This window comes from Hyperoodon ampullatus (genome assembly GCF_949752795.1).
Source record: "Hyperoodon ampullatus genome assembly, chromosome: 4".
Taxonomy (NCBI): domain Eukaryota; kingdom Metazoa; phylum Chordata; class Mammalia; order Artiodactyla; family Ziphiidae; genus Hyperoodon; species Hyperoodon ampullatus.
This window is the reverse complement of record NC_136917.1, coordinates 134178639-134194622: the sequence shown is the minus strand read 5'-3', so window position 1 is coordinate 134194622 and position 15984 is coordinate 134178639.

Here is a 15984-nt window from a genome sequence, read left to right as displayed (position 1 = left end):
GAGGACAACCTGAATAGCATCTCAAAGGACTCCAGAGTGGTTGGAAGGGACAGACAGCCTGCAAGCAGCCACTCATGGGTTTGGGACATTCATGTGTGTTTAAATCAAGAAAGTAAAACCCAGTAAAAATATCCGCTGATGTTCTTATGTTCCCACTCTCCAACCAAGTGGGAGCAGACATCAACAATTCATAGAATTAGATGGGAAAGCCATTGGGTTTCATGCCTTTTTTTTTTTTTTGTATCTGCTGCTAATCCCAAACTCCTAATTTATCCCTCCCCCACTCTCTTTCCCTTTGGTAACCATAAGCTTGTTTTCTATGTCTGTGAGTCTGCTTCTGTCTCATAAATAAGTTCATTTGTGTCATATTTTAGATTCCACATATAAGTGATATCATATGATATTTGTCTCTGTCTGACTTACTTCAGTTAGTATGATAATCTCCAGGTCCATCCATATTGCTGCAAATGGTATTAATTCATTCTTTTTAAAAATTAATTAATTAATTTTTATTTTTGGCTGTGTTGGGTCTTTGTTGCTGCATGAGGGCTTTCTCTAGTTGTGGGGAGCGGGGGCTACTCCTTGCTGCAGTGTTCAGGCTTGTCATTGTGGTGGCTTCTCTTGTTGCGGAGCACAGGCTCTAGGTGTGTGGGCTTCAATAGTTGTGGCTCGCAGGCTCTAGAGTACAGGAGCTCAGGGCAGGACCCTGATTTGCCAGATTACTGACAAAAGTAGCTAAAAGATATGTTGGGCCTCTAGGCCTCAGAAACAAGCATAGATTTTCCTGATTGGAGATCCCTGATTCAGGGTATCATAAGGATCAGAGGATGAGGCTGGAATTGAGGAATCTTGCCTAGAGAAGTTTAGGCTGGGTGTCCAGTAGGGACAGACATCTCTGCCAAGTTGGGCTAATGTTGTAGGGCCAGGCAGAGGTGGAGGCAGAATTTGAGTAGAACACAGCCACCTTCCTCTTGGCTGGCAGAGTCTAGCCTTGCCTCCATAATGACTGCCCCATATGATGAATCTCCTGCTTTTGCATCCTTCATTTAATTTGCCAATTCTTAAACCAAACCTGATTTTTGAGGCCAGTTCCTTCTGGGCAGTGTAACCTGGAAACATGACTTTCCTAAACAGGAAAGATTTTGTTTTGTCTGCAGATTGGCCTTGACTGAGGTGCCTTGTTAATTTCTGCTCCTCTAGGTGACTGGGATGAATGCCGTTGGGCTCTGGCTGTCATTCTTCTTTGATCACTTGAGAGTCCCTCTGTGGAGTTGCTGCTTACTTACTATGGCTCTTTAATCTTCCTGAGGCAAACATGAACAGAAGGATACTTTGTGTGATCTCAGAAACGAATAGATTGTAAATCACCTATACTTTAATAAAAAAATTTAAAAAAAAGAAATGAATAGATCTTTCCAGTATTGTATGAAGAATGATTTCTAAAAATATTTTTATTACAGCATATTTGGTGGATAGATAGAAGGAAAGCAAAAGTAATGATGATACAAAACTAAAACACCCAGACTCCTGTAGTTATTAATTGCAACAAATTATTTCAACACTTAGTGGTTTAAAACACTTATTATCCAGTGTCTGTGGGTCAGAAGTTCCATAGCAGCTTAGCTGGGTGGTTCTGTCTCAGGTTCTCTCATGAGGTTGCAGGTCAGGTGCAATCAGGGCTGCAGTCGTCTGGAGACTTCACTGGGGCTGGCGGATTCTCTTCCAAAATGGTTCATCCACATGGTGATGGTTGTTGAAAGGAGGCCTCAGTTCCTCCCAACGTGGGACAGTGGCAGGATTCCCTCACAGGGAGCAACTGAAGAGAGAGTAAGCTGAAAGCCTCATCACCGTTTGTAATCTAGCCTTGGAAATCACACACTGTCATTTCTGCAACGTGCTCTTAGTTACACAAGGCAGCTGGATTGAATGTGACAGATTACCAGCAGTCAAGGATTTTGAGAGCCATTTTGGTGGCTGACAACCACACTAATAAAAAGAAATTGAGATGGAATTCAAACAGAGGAGGTAGATCACGGTGGCTAGATTGTGTCTCCGCTAGTAAGGCTGGAAGGAATTGATATGGAGAGGTCCGTAGAGGGCTCAGGTTCCAAGGTAACCTGACCAGTGGTGCAGCCCATGTACACTTCTCAGGAGGAATTTAGGCCAGGCTTGGAGCTGGTGCTCTTAGGAGACATGGCTCAGGATAATTTCCTGCTGACATTGATGCCTGATCTTTTTCATTCTTCTCTTGATAGATCTCAGTAGTTACATTTAGTATATGATTCTTCTTCGTCATTTCAAAATGTGCCTAATTTTCAAAGAATTCCCATTCTTCTTTGAAAAATGTTATATTTTCTTATTGCTCCAATGCTTCAGTAACTGGAAAACTTCTCTTGTCCCTGGCTACTGCCTTTCTTTACTAAAAAATGGTACAACCCAAGTCAAGGAAATTTTATTCTGAGTGTTTATCTCTAGTCTTCTTTTTCATTATTTGTCTCCTGAACTTATCTGAGATTTTAAGAAATGAGTCTTTTATCTTTGCATAGCCAGTGCTTTTTCCAGACCTGGCACATAGTAGATATTCAATTAAAATATATTTGAACATTAGAGGCCACCAAACATGGAAATATATTCTGTAGTTTATTCCCTCTGCTGCTTACAGAGCCAGTGAAGCACATTAAAACAAAACAAAGCAAACAAAAAAAACAGTTTATTTTTAATTGCTTCAAAGTTATACCTTTACATTTTTTTCTTTTTTGGTTAACTTAGCAGAAATGCCCATTTCCTCCATAGAATAAGAGGATTTTCTCAATTAGTGTTAATGATCTCCTGCCCTGGCTCCCTTTTTCCACGTTGTCTTGGGGAATTTTCTTGGTGATTTTCCAACCCTTTCAGACTTAATGTTGTGGATGGCGGGTGGGCTGGGGGAGAGTATTGGTAGAGCTATGTAAGGGGTACAATTAGGATGGTGGTTTTGTGGCCCTGACTCTCTCCTCTCTTTGAAGATGATGTAAAAAATCTATGAATTACTTGTCCTTGTGGCAAAAGAGTAAAAGCCTAGGTTAACTCAAGAAAAGATAAGAAATTTATTAATAGGGTCCCATGGAAGTCATGGATGAAAAAGAAGTCAGATCTCCAGAAGGGAGTGGAAACAGGTAGAGGGAAACCAACAATATCCCCCACCCCAATCTCTACATAGACTGTTTTCCTCTTCTCCTCAACCTCCATGGATGGCCAAGTATGGCCATTGAGTTAATTGTGTCCTCTGGGAAGCAGACACAGCATGATGTAGATCTGACTGACCCTTGCCAGAGGAAAGTGGGGAGGAAACAGGATCAGGCAGGGAGAGCCTCAGACCAGGATGCAGATATGATGGGGGCTCCAGAGCGAAGATGATCTGAAAGAGATCCGTGTTAACAGAAACATCCAGGCTCTAGAGCCCCCATGATGCTTAGTCATGGGGTGGGGAGGGTTGCCTAGAACAAGTGCGGCCGCAGCTCAAAAGCTGAAGGCTCTCACAGTTCTCACTTCTGGAAGTCGTCAGCTAACTCCACACTTGCATCTCCCAGCTCTGTCTTGGAGCGAAAACTGAATGGTACACTTCTGTGGCTGCCACAGCCATCAAGAAATCAAATGTTTCCTTGTCATTGAAAATCAAAACTAAGACTATTCCTAAAGGTTGTAGTAACTTTCTGCTCTGGTAGCCCTGGAGGCGTTGCATTACTCTATACTTTTCCTCAATTCTGCCCACCTCTGTAGCAGTCTATTTTTTGAACTCTTTTTAAATGACTCAACTTGCAGGTGCCACATTTCCTGCTGGGAACTTGACTGACACATGTAAGGCAATGACCTGGGACAGTGTTTTGGAAATCTGGGAAAAAGTTTCAGTGGGTAAATGTCAAGTGGTGTGTGTGTGTGTGTGTGTGTGTGTGTGTGTGTTTGTGGGAAGGGTAGGAAGGAGGAGATGCAGGCAGTGAAGTTGTAAAGATAGGTTCCTTGGAGGTTACAGTCTTGAAGGCAGTAGAGTATCGAAGTCTACACTTTTCAGGTGTTGGGAAAAGTATCATATAGTGTTGTGAGAAATGAAAGTAATACATTCCATAAAAGCACACCCTGTAACTACCATGATGTATCACAAGGAGGTGCTTAAGAGATGGTTAGATTGTTGCAATGAGATGTGGTGACACAGTAAAATTAATGTTTTGTAGAAGGAAAGAAAGAAATGAACCCTTGAGTATTTGCCCTGTGCTGATGGCCTGACATAACATTTCACTCAAGGAGACAAGCCTATTGACTTTGCTTCCTTCAAGCTATGAAGCCCATGAGCTGGCCATGAGATAGTGCATCTTGCTCTGGGGCTTAGAAAAAGACATCTTCAGAATAGTGTCTGCTGTGAGGATTCCCACTGACATATATAGAGGTAAAGAAACTGGGCTTCCCTGGTGGCACAGTGGTTGAGAGTCCGCCTGCCGATGCAGGGGACACGGGTTCGTGCCCCGGTCCGGGAGGATCCCACATGCCGCGGAGCGGCTGGGCCCGTGAGCCATGGCCGCTGAGCCTGCACGTCCGGAGACTGTCCTCCGCAACGGGAGAGGCCACAACAGTGAGAGGCCTGCGTACCGCAAAAAAAAGAAAAAAAAAGAAACCATTGGGGTTTGTTCTGCCTTTTGACTATTACTGACCAATTGCTGTGGGTGGTGAGTTTCTAATATGAATTTTAATTAATTCCCACTGGGTCTTACTATCAAAACACTAAGCATGGCTTCCGCACATGTAGACAATCCACGCACCCAGTTTCTTAGCTGTCTCTCTAGTTCCTCCTGTGACCAACAAACTGAGCACTTTATATGCACACAGGCCACCTTTTATTTTTATGTAAAACTACTTAGAACAGTGTCTGGTACTAGATGCTCTATATATGAACTCATTTGATGTTCAAAGAACTCAATGAGGTGGATACTAAGTTACATGTCCAGGTCAGAGGTGGAGTCAGGATTTGAACTCAGGCAACTGGCTCTGTAGCTTATGCTCTTGACCGTCATGCAACATGGCCTCTCCTGAGGTTTGAATGGGTGGGCCACATGAGCATGTGAGCAGATTGCATCAGCTGGGTAAGCCTTCATTCTTCCTCCAAAAGGGCCTCCAAAGAGAACTTTCTGAGTCTAGGCTATAAAAATACCAACTTGAGTTTTTTTTTTACCTGCAAGATCTTTCACCTTAGATCTTAGTTGTTGTTTGTTTTGCAAGCAACATAGAAAGTCTAGTCAAGTGTGTTCCTCTAGAATTCCCATCAAGGCCAGGAAAACAGCACAGGAAGCTGCTTATGGATTTGAGTAACCATAAGAAGATCCTTCTGCCCCCAAATATGTCTCTAATAGCTTGGATTGTGTCTGAAATGCCCCTTCTTGGAGTTAGTCCTTCAAGTCATGGATTCACTGGGGTCTTGAGCCCCAGAATAAATTCCTCAAAGCTCCTTTGCCAATAGGTATCCGCTTTTTAAAGGCTAACAGAAACCTACTCCCACTAGCTCTAGAAATAAAGAGAATTTTATTCAAATGATACAAGTGTTGTTTGCCAAAGTACAAGGGCAGAAAGTGGCTTGGGAATTGGTTCTAAGCAATTTTTTGGTTTCTAGGGAATTCCTGATTCCAAGACAAATATTCTCGCTGAGGCTGCGTGAGCACCCTTCAGTGCAATTCCCCACAGGGAAAGGAGAGTGAGGTGAACACGAGGACTGGCCCTCTCTGCTTTGGCCCTGTCATGGCAGGAAATGCCATTTCAATGCCATGCACACCTCAGCCCAAGGGCCAACAGGGCCTGATGTCTCAGAATCCCAATTCCCCGTCCCCTAAAAAATCCGATTGGCTCAGCTCTTGTCAGGGGTCCACCCTGGGTCCACTCACCTGGACTGGGAATCGGGCCACATGGTAGCTGCCAGGTTATGAGTGTGAAATGGACAGAAAGGGAGTTGCCAGGGCTGGGAAGTGGATGCACAAAAACAAGAAAATGATAATGTTTTGGAGAACATTTCAGCAGGCTGTATGGAATCAGCATCATACCTAAGTGTGTCTTCTTTTCTTCTCTATCTTTTTTCTTTTTAACTCGAAAGGGACCTTATAAATTTAGTTCAGTCCTTTTTTTCACTTTTCCAGCTGAGAACGGAGGTTCATGGGTGTGATGGTGACCTACCTGGGGTTACAGAGCTGGTTAGGACTCCCGGCTTCTATCTCTGCCCCTGACTGCTGATCCTTCACTCTACCCTCTGCCTCACTGTCTCCAATCCTGCATTTTCTCTAACCTGATATCCTTATCTGACCTCTCAGTTAAACTATGTTGTGGAAGAAAGAACTCATACACCCTCACCCACTCCCTCACCCCCTGCTAAGAACCAGTTTTGAGCAAGGTATATTTCCTTGGAATTCCCCTCAGGTTAAAAAAGCAGACTTGAGTTTCTCAAGCTTAGTAGTTCAGCACCTAAAAAGTAATGTTAATACCACCAAAGGGCTTAAAAGCAAATTGTGGAAAAAGAAAAAAAAATCATTTGATCATAGCTGATAAAGACACTCTGGCATGATAGGGAAGCTTTAATACATTCCTCCCAGGGTCTGGCTTGGTCTGAACCTTACCTGCACAGAATTAGTGGCTTGTATAGTTACCCAGTAACATCTCACATTTGCCAAGGCCTTGATTAATGTTTAAAGAAACATGGGCAATGCCACATGCTATTCTTTTAAAATAGCCACTACTGAGTTGAAATGGGTCAGTTTTTTTCTCCAAAGAACTGTAATCCTATTGTGTATTACAAATAATAATATCTAATATTTACTGAACACTTTCTATGTGCCAGGTTCTAGTCTAAGTGTCTTATATCTCTTTTCTAATCCTCACAACAACCCTAAGAGACATATGTATGTTCCCCATTTTCCTGGCAAAGAAGAAACTGAGCCTCAGAGAGGTTGTGACTTGCCCTATATCAAGCAGATAGTAAAGGGCAGAGTGAAGATTCAAATTTAGGTCCTTATGTCCCTAAAAACTGTTCCTTCAGGACTTCCTTGGTGGCGCAGTGGTTAAGAATCCGCCTGCCAACACAGGGGACACGGATTCGATCCCTGGTCCAGGAAGATACCACATGCTGTGGAGCAACTAAGCCCGTGCGCCACAACTACTGAGCCTGCGCTCTAGAGGCCATGAGCTGCAACTACTGAGCCCACGTCCCACAACTACTGAAGCCTGCACACCTACAGCCCATGCTCTGCAACAAGAGAAGCCACCGCAATGAGAAGCCTGCGCACCAAAACGAAGAGTAGCCCCCGCTCGCCTCAACTAGAGAAAGCCCACGCGCAGTAACGAAGACCCACCACAGCCATAAATAAATAAATAAGCAAACAAACAAATAAATAAATAAATTCATTTAAAAGAAAACCGCTCCTTTAATCACACTGTTATGATACTTCTTTAGGTACTTTTATATAGAACTAGCAGAGTTTACGCTTGGTAGTTTTCAATCAGAAAGCAAGGGTTTAAAATTTATTCTTCAAAAATTTCCCAATCCTTATCCCGCCCCCTACCCCAATACAAATGATCTAAAAGCTGCAAGGATTAGGACAAATAAATGGGCTCCGTGTATGAGGACCTTTATTTGGAATACAGAGTCAAAAGGCAAGAGGACTAAGAGTTGCTCATTTAGAATTTCAGTTATTATTAGTCTCTTATGAGGGTAATTCTAATCTCTCCCACCAGAGGGCAGTTATCCCATGAAAATATGAAACCACTCCTAGTGTTAACATGAGCCAAGATAGCTGCTTGGATTGGTCCTATTTTGGAGGGAGAAACCTTGCACCAAACACTGAGGGACAGTCAAAAGCATTCTTCTGTTTCCAAGATTTTATAATGTATTCCATTTAAATACCATCTGGGTTTCAGTAACCTGTATTGCCCTAGAAAATTAGATTTATATGCTTTTTCATGAGGATTCCAAAGAGTAGCTGAGAAAAAGGATTACAGTTTTTGATAGACAGCAAATAACTTCAAGTGTCCAGTCTGCTTATGATTTGGAGAGACCACCAGAAACACTTCTATTTATTGATCACATTGCACAATGCCTTATAGTGAAAATGCTTTATGGCCAGAATCAGATCCAATTTTCCCAACATCCCTGGCAGGTATGTTCTGTTAATTTTGCCCTTTTTTTTTTTGCTGCAAGCGGGCCTCTCACTGTTGTGGCCTCTCCCGTTGCAGAGCACAGGCTCCGGACACGCAGGCTAAGCGGCCATGATTCACGGGCCCAGCCGCTCCGCGGCATGTGGGATCCTCCCGGACCGGGGCACGAACCCGTGTCCCCTGCATCGGCAGGTGGACTCTCAACTGCTGTGCCACCAGGGAAGCCCCAATTTTGCCCATTTTAGAGATGAGGAAATTGAAACATACTCAGGTGAAGCAATGTGCCAAAGAATACATGTTTGTTTATATTCTTAATCACCACGAAGCAGTGGATCTGTTGGAGATGTGTTGGGCCCAATTACAGAGACTTGGCACCAAGTTCAGGAGTGAGGTCTACTGGTGCTCAGAACATGCATGTCAGGAAAAGGAGGGTGAGGCAGGGTAAATAGGAAGCTACCTGGTTGCTCTTGCCGGCTGCACTGCAGGCTCCATTACTAAGTCAAAAAGCATAGCTGGGGCTTCCCTGGTGGCGCAGTGGTTGGGAGTCCGCCTGCCGATGCAGGGGACACGGGTTCGTGCCCCAGTCTGGGAGGATCCCACATGCCGCAGAGCGGCTGGGCCCGTGAGCCATGGCCGCTGAGCCTGCACGTCCGGAGCCTGTGCTCTGCAGGGGGAGAGGCCACAACAGTGAGAGGCCCGCCTACCGCCAAAAAAAAAAAAAAAAAAAAAAAGCATAGCTGCTTGAGCAATGGTTACAGACCATCTTTCCATGGTAGGTGAAGATCCCGTGTGCGGTTTTAAACCAGAATTTAGACAGCCTGGTATGAGTCTAGCTAGCAGGTGAGGGCATAGGAACTAGGACCCATGCCTACAGAATGAAGAGGGTGGGTTCTCCATGGGTCCCCTGGACCCAGACACCGGCTGAAATTCAGAACAGGATCCAGGCCTTAAGAGGGCCTGTGGAACTTGGCAGGGAAGAAAGCAAAGGGAGGAGAAAATCTTGGCCAATGTTCAGCTTTATGAATTGGGCCAACTCCAAGAGCCGGCCGATTCCAACTCTAATTTGAAATCTGGTTGGAGACTCAGGAGGACAGGCAGACTCCTGGTTGTTGGCTATGCTACAGGCTCTGGGAAGGTCAGCTTTGATGTGGATCCCTGCGATAGTAGCTGAGGCTGTTAATGAGTCGTTGGTTATAATGGACTCGGGAGCAGAAGCAGAGCCAATCCTGAATGGGGGTGGCTTGGTAAACCCCACAGGAAGGACTCAGGTAAGGCAGAGTGAACACAGTGTGCGCTCACTCCTGGTCCCCCATGAGCAGTGCCAGATGAACCTGACCACAACACCGCCATCAGGAAGCAACTTACAAGTTCAGAGTTGTGGACCTGAAGCTTCACAAGTACGTTATGAATCCATTGAACTAGTAGAATCTTTCAAAGCTTTTCTCATTCACCACTTGTTGAACACCTGCTCTATCTCCCAGGATTCCTAGCAGCATGCCTTGCTTAATAACGCATAAAATTAGATCCAGGGGTCTATAAGGTGCCAGGGGAACCTCATACCCTGCAAGTAGAGGAAAATTGCTTTCAACTGAAGAAATACGGGCACTCACAGGCAGAAGGAGTGTGGAGTTGAGCCTTAAGGGAAGGACAGATTTTGAGCATCAGAAGTAGGATGAGGGCATCTGTATTTGTTTCATGACTGTTGTAACAAGTTACCACAAACTGCATGACTTGACCCAATGGACTGTTATTCTCTCACAGTTCTGGAGGCCAGCAGTCCAAAATCAAGGAGTCAACAGGACGAGCTCCATCTGGAGGCTCCACGGGAGAATCTTGCCTCTTCCAGTTTAGAGTGGCTGCTGGAATTCCTTGGTTTGCGGCCCCATCACTCCAGTCTTCAAGACCAGCATCTTCAAATCTCTCTTTGCTCTGTCTTCATACCGCCTTCTCCTCTGTGTGTGTTAAATCTCCCTCTGTCTCCTTTCTCTTGTGATGACATTTGGGGCTCGTCCAGATAATCCAGGGAAATCTCATCTCAAGATCCTTAATTTAATCACATCTGTAAAGTCTGCCATATGAGGGAACATTTATAGATTCCAGGGTTTAGGACACGGACATCTTTTTTGGTGGGGGGATATTCTTCAGCCTACTATAGCATCCTGACTACAAGAAATAGCATGAGGGGGAAAAAGAGAGAAGCAGGAGTGTTTGGAGGACAGCAGAACAGTGAGTCTAGAGGACAGGGATCATACAGTGTAGCCCCAGAAAATATGGCTTCCACATCTACCTTTTTGGTCATAAGGTGGGGGATATGACTCCCAGACCAAAGAGTTAGGAATATATGATGGAGGAAATTCCATAAAGGTAGATTTAGAAAGAATAGTCGAGATCAGAATGTACAACCAAACAGTTTTCATGTGAGAAAGCCTAGAACCACTGCTAGAATTTGATCTAAGGAAGGGTGATGTGATGGAAGTGGTGTCTCGAGAAGATGACCTCCTCCATCCTCTCAACCCTGTTAAAATGTGTTTGCACTTATGGCTTCTATCTAAAATGTGATTTCCTTCACAGCCGTAAGGCTAACATTCCAGAGCTGACTCTGGCCTCCAAGATTGCAGCAAGGTCCAATCAAATTACCATTCAAATATTTTTAGGATTCCCTTAGGCAGATGTCTATGTTCTAACTTGGTTGTCACTTTTATCTCTTTCCAGACTGCTGCTATCATCTGCTTCTGTCTCACTACTTCTTCCTCAGGTACTGGAGGCCCTCTGCACTTGTTTCCCTAAAGCCTGGTACAATCCCTTGCTTAATTCCCCCAAAGACTAGTTGACACCAGGCTGAAATGCTGAACTAAATCTTATTCATGATTTGAGGATGACATAAGGAAATTACTTTGTTTAAAAGGAATATTTAAAGCAGGATATTGGCCATCTAGCTCTCAGACTCGATCAACTATGGTCCCTCAGGGCCCCTTGCTAACCAGTTCTCTCCTTTCCATCAAACTAACAGTCACTTTTCTTAAAAACATCTTATTAAAACCAAACAAGCCTTCCAGACCTCATGTCAGCCTCTAGTGAATCCTTTCCATCCCCTCCCACCCAGCTCCTTGAATTGCAATATGCACTACCCAACCAACTGCAGCCTAACCTCTGCCCGACTTTGCCTCTGACTCTCCTTAAGTCAAAGACACCCTCACTGCTAAGTCTGTGTTTCCATCCTTATCTTCCTTAACCTCTCAGCACTTGACACAAGCCATGCTGTCTGGTCTCACTACACCTCTTGCTTTCCTACCTACTCAATGTCTCACTGAAGCCGCAGAAGAAAAACCAGTCTAGACCATCACAGTCTCCCCATAGAGGGGTAACTCTTCCCACAAAGATGATAAACTACCTTACTTAATAATGGAAAAAGTTAACTAAGTGTTGCGCAAACTGTGGGCTGTGAAATCAATTTAGTGAGTTGCAAGGCTCACTGTTAAGCTAAATGGAATTAAATAGAGACCATCAGAGTGCGTCACATGTAGTAAAGCTAAGGGTTTTGTACCCAGTATGTGTATATGTGTGTTCACTGGTGATTCTGAGTATCTTTCTTATTGTGGGTATAGTCAGAAAAGTAGAAAAGGCACTGATCTGGATCTTCATGAAGTTAGCTTCTATATTTCAGAACAGAATTTAGACTTTAATTTGGAACAAAAAACAAAAAAACTTCAATAGGCCTTTTGATTACAAGGAGAAAGATTAGTGTTTACTCTAAAACAAGGATTCTGGTGACACTCTTAGAACAACTAGTAGATATTCGAAAACAAAAATAGCATACAAGGCTCACCTCTCCAGCCTCATTTCTCCCGCTTCCTACTCTGTGGTCTGCATTGTGGCTACACCTCGTCCTTTTGTCCTCCAATCACAGGTTCTCTTCTGGCTCCAGGCCCTGGAATGTGCCATTCTATTGCTGGGAACACTCAAATCCCCCCTTCCCTTTCCAAAGCTCCATTTGTCCCCCTCTGTCAGCTTATCCAGACTGAGATATCACTCTTTTTAGGGAACCTTCTCAGACCCCAAGCTAGTTGGTACTGAAATTCCCCAAATGAGCCCCTGGGCCATTGAGGTCTTGATGAGCAATTCATGAAGCTGACTAGAACTGTGTCTCTCACCTTTTTTTAATTATTGCTCCATCCCTCCACCCGCCAGGAGTCTTTCAAGACATTTTTCACCTGATTTCGCCTCCCTCTCCCTGATGAAATTTTAATACCACAGATATTCTTTATGTCTGTTTATGTACTTGGGTCCTTTGGAGAGTCATAATCCATTATGTATAGCTAAGATTTGGTATAATCTTAGATAATATGATATGTATAAAATAGATAACTAATAAGAACCTGCTGTATAAAAAAATAAATAAAATACAATTCAAAAAAATCTTTAAAAAATCTTAGATAATATGGATTTTTTTTTCTTTTTTTTTTGCTCCATAAGAACAAATTTTTGCCCCATTGAGAACGCATGGAATAGGATAAGAGAAAACTCTACTTGTCCTCTTGACAGCACTAAGACAAAACTAGTTCGCATTCTTTCTTGATAAGAGGCTTATGTCAAATGCTGAAGAGGTTAAGGAAAATAAGGTTAAAGTATAGATTTAGCAACGAGGCTGCCGTTGACCTCATTGAGGGCAGACTTATTTTGCAGCAACGTGGAGAGTGACCGTTGAATACAGGCTACCATTCAAGGAGCGGGGCTAGGAGGGGATAGAATAATTAGCTAGGGGATGACATAAGGTCTAGAAGGTCTTGTTTTGTTTTAGAAAGATGGGGCACACTGGACTTTAGGCTGATGGAGAGGAGCCTGTGGACACCGAGAGACTAGAGGACATTGAGAAAAGGCTAAGTGGTTGGACAGAAGCCCAGAGGAGGATGGAGGGGACAAGGGAATCCCGAGCAGAAGGGATGCAAGCACAGCTAGCTTCTCCCCACTCAGATGTCTGGGCGTGAACGTGGAGGCAAGTCCCCTCAGCTGGGAGAGAGAGACCCGGGGCACAGGGAAGGCCTGAGGAGAGGAAGAAGTTTGCCATCTCCACTCTGGAGAAATAGGAGAAGCTGATCGAAATACACAGAAGGATGGCCAAGTGACATCGAGGGCCAGCTGAATGAAAAGCACAAAATTTGTAGCAGTTGGATTTTTTCTTTTTCCTAACACACTTTCCAGGCACTGTCTTAGGTGCTGGGGCTACAGCAGTGAACCCTACGTTTCTGACCTCAAAGTGCCATTGTCTGTCTTCCCCAGCTGGAATTTAAATCCAGAAGTAAGATAGGTTTTTTTGTTGTTTTTGTTTTTGTTTTTTGGCTGCACAGCATGTGGGATCTTAGTTCCCTGACCACGGATCGAACCCGAGCCCCCTGCAGTGTGAGCGCGGAGTCTTAACCACTGGATAGCCAGGGAAGTTCCGAAGACTTTGTTTGGATTTTGGTTTTTTCTTGGGGGGGGCGGTTCCGCCACAAAGCTTGTATGTGGGATCTCAGTTTCCCCAGCCAGGGACCAAACCCGTGGCCCCCTGCAGTGAGAGCACGGAGTCTTAACCTCTGGCCCACCAGGGAAGTCAGAAGTAAGATAGTTTTAGATGCTGATAATGGCGATGGAGATAAAATAGGGAAGTGACAGGAGGAAGACTCTGGCTAGATGATCAGGAAAGACCTGCCTGAAGAGATGACAACTGACCTGAATCCTGAATGGCTTCTGCCATTCTGAGGGTGGAGCTTTCAAAGCAAAAGGGACTCCAAGTGCAAAGGGCCTGAGGAAGAAAAAAGGTTGGAGTATTCGAGGACAGACAGGAGGCCAGTGCGGCTGAATCATATAGGATCTGGGGAGAGAGGCGGGGAGGAGGTCAGCACGGGCCGAGAAATAGGTTCTTGAAGGCCATGGTCAGGATTTTGGATTTCATTCTGGTTACAAGGAGAAGCTTCTGGTTGGGATTTTTAAGCAAGGGAGTGACATACTCTATCCTATGCTTTGGAATAGTGGCTCTGCTTACAACGGGGAGGATGGACAGTAGGGTAAGAGTGGGGGCAGGGAGACCAGATCAGAATCCTGGGAGATTCTCCAAAAGGGTCAAGGGAGTTGATGAGGAGGAAGGCAGTTGAGGTGTAGGATTAGGGTCAAAGGGCAGTTTGGGGAAAAATAGAAATCTCGGGTGTTTGCGTGGGAAATGTGAATACTCCTTTTTAACCTCAGCAACTCACACAAGCAACGTGGAAACACCACTCACATCTGCTCCTTCTTACCCATGTTAGAGACCCCTGGAGGCAAGAAACTATAAGACTAACTGGACATGTTTTTCTCTGTCCACCCTACCAGCATCTTTCCAGTATTTATTTTTTAACAGAGTTTATTTTTTTAGAGGAGTTTTAGTTTTAGGTTTTAAATAGACATTTTTTTACAGCAGTTGTTTAGAACAGGGGTTGGGGGGAGGGGAGATGCATAGGTGGAGCACAAAGGATTTTTAGGGCAGTGAAACTACTCTGTATGATACTATTTTGGTGGATACGTGCAATTATACCTTTGTGCAAATTCATAGAATGGGCAACACAAAGAGTGAAGCCAAATGGAAATTATTGTCTTTGGGTGATTATAATGTGTTAATGTAGATTCATCAGTTGTAACAAATGTACCGCTCTGGCAGGGATATTCATAGGGGAGGTTATGCACGTGTAGGGACAGGGAGTATATGGAAAGATCTCTGTATCTTCTTCTCAGTTTTCCTGGGACTCTTTTTAGGAATTTAAAGCCAAATCCTTAGTACCTTATCTATTTCCTGCCACTGGCAGTGAGTTCTGTTTTTGACTTACCACTCAGAGAAGCACTGAGGAAAACATCTCTCAATATTTTATGAGCTAGAGGACATTAACATCTCAAAGAGTACATTTTTCCCTTGAGGGTCACCAACCTGAGAAATGAAGGTCAAAAAAGCTGAGTGTGAACATGATTAGGGCATGTTCTTAAATATATACCAAAATGTCCACACAGATTTTTAGAGTAATGGAAAAGAGCTAAAGGAAATGGTTCCCTTCTGTTTTCAGATTTTTTATTTTTTGTAGATTTTTTTTTCATTCTAAGAAAACAGATATGCGTTTTTCTTGTTGTTGTTTGTTTTTTGCGGTACTTGGGCCTCTCACTGTTGTGGCCTCTCCCGTTGCGGGTCACAGGCTCCGGACGCGCAGGCTCAGTGGCCATGGCTCACTGGCCCAGCCGCTCCGCGGCATGCGGGATCTTCGTGGACCGGGGCACAAACCCGTGTCCTCTGCATCGGCAGGCGGACTCTCAACCACTGCGCCACCAGGGAAGCCCCGGATATGCGTTTTAAGGAAAGGTTTTCCAGAGTCTACCCGTTCTAGAAAATACTAGCCTCTGTGGAGAGGAAGTGTTCTATGTTTAAAACCTTCTTGAGTGTATGCGCATTGCATACACACTGCAGAAATGAAAAGCACAAATGTGTTTATAGTGGTAAGCAAGCTTCCCCCAGCCCCTGCCTCCTGATCACTCTGTTACCCTCTCAGGAGGTACCTGCCATTCCCCATGACACAACTTTCAGAGAGATTCTATTTGTACAAGCAAATACCTACTTATAAAAAAGGTAACTTGTAGTGTATTATATGCTGTTCTGGACTTTTCTTTCGTACCTAACATGTCTTGGAGATCCTTCTATAGCAGTGGATAAAGAGTTGCCGCATGCTTTTTCAATGTAAGTTTAATGTTAAGGTATTACAGTTAATAAATTATATGTTGGGCTGCCCTGGTGGTGCAGTGGTTGAGAGTCCGCCTGCTGGTGCAGGGGAC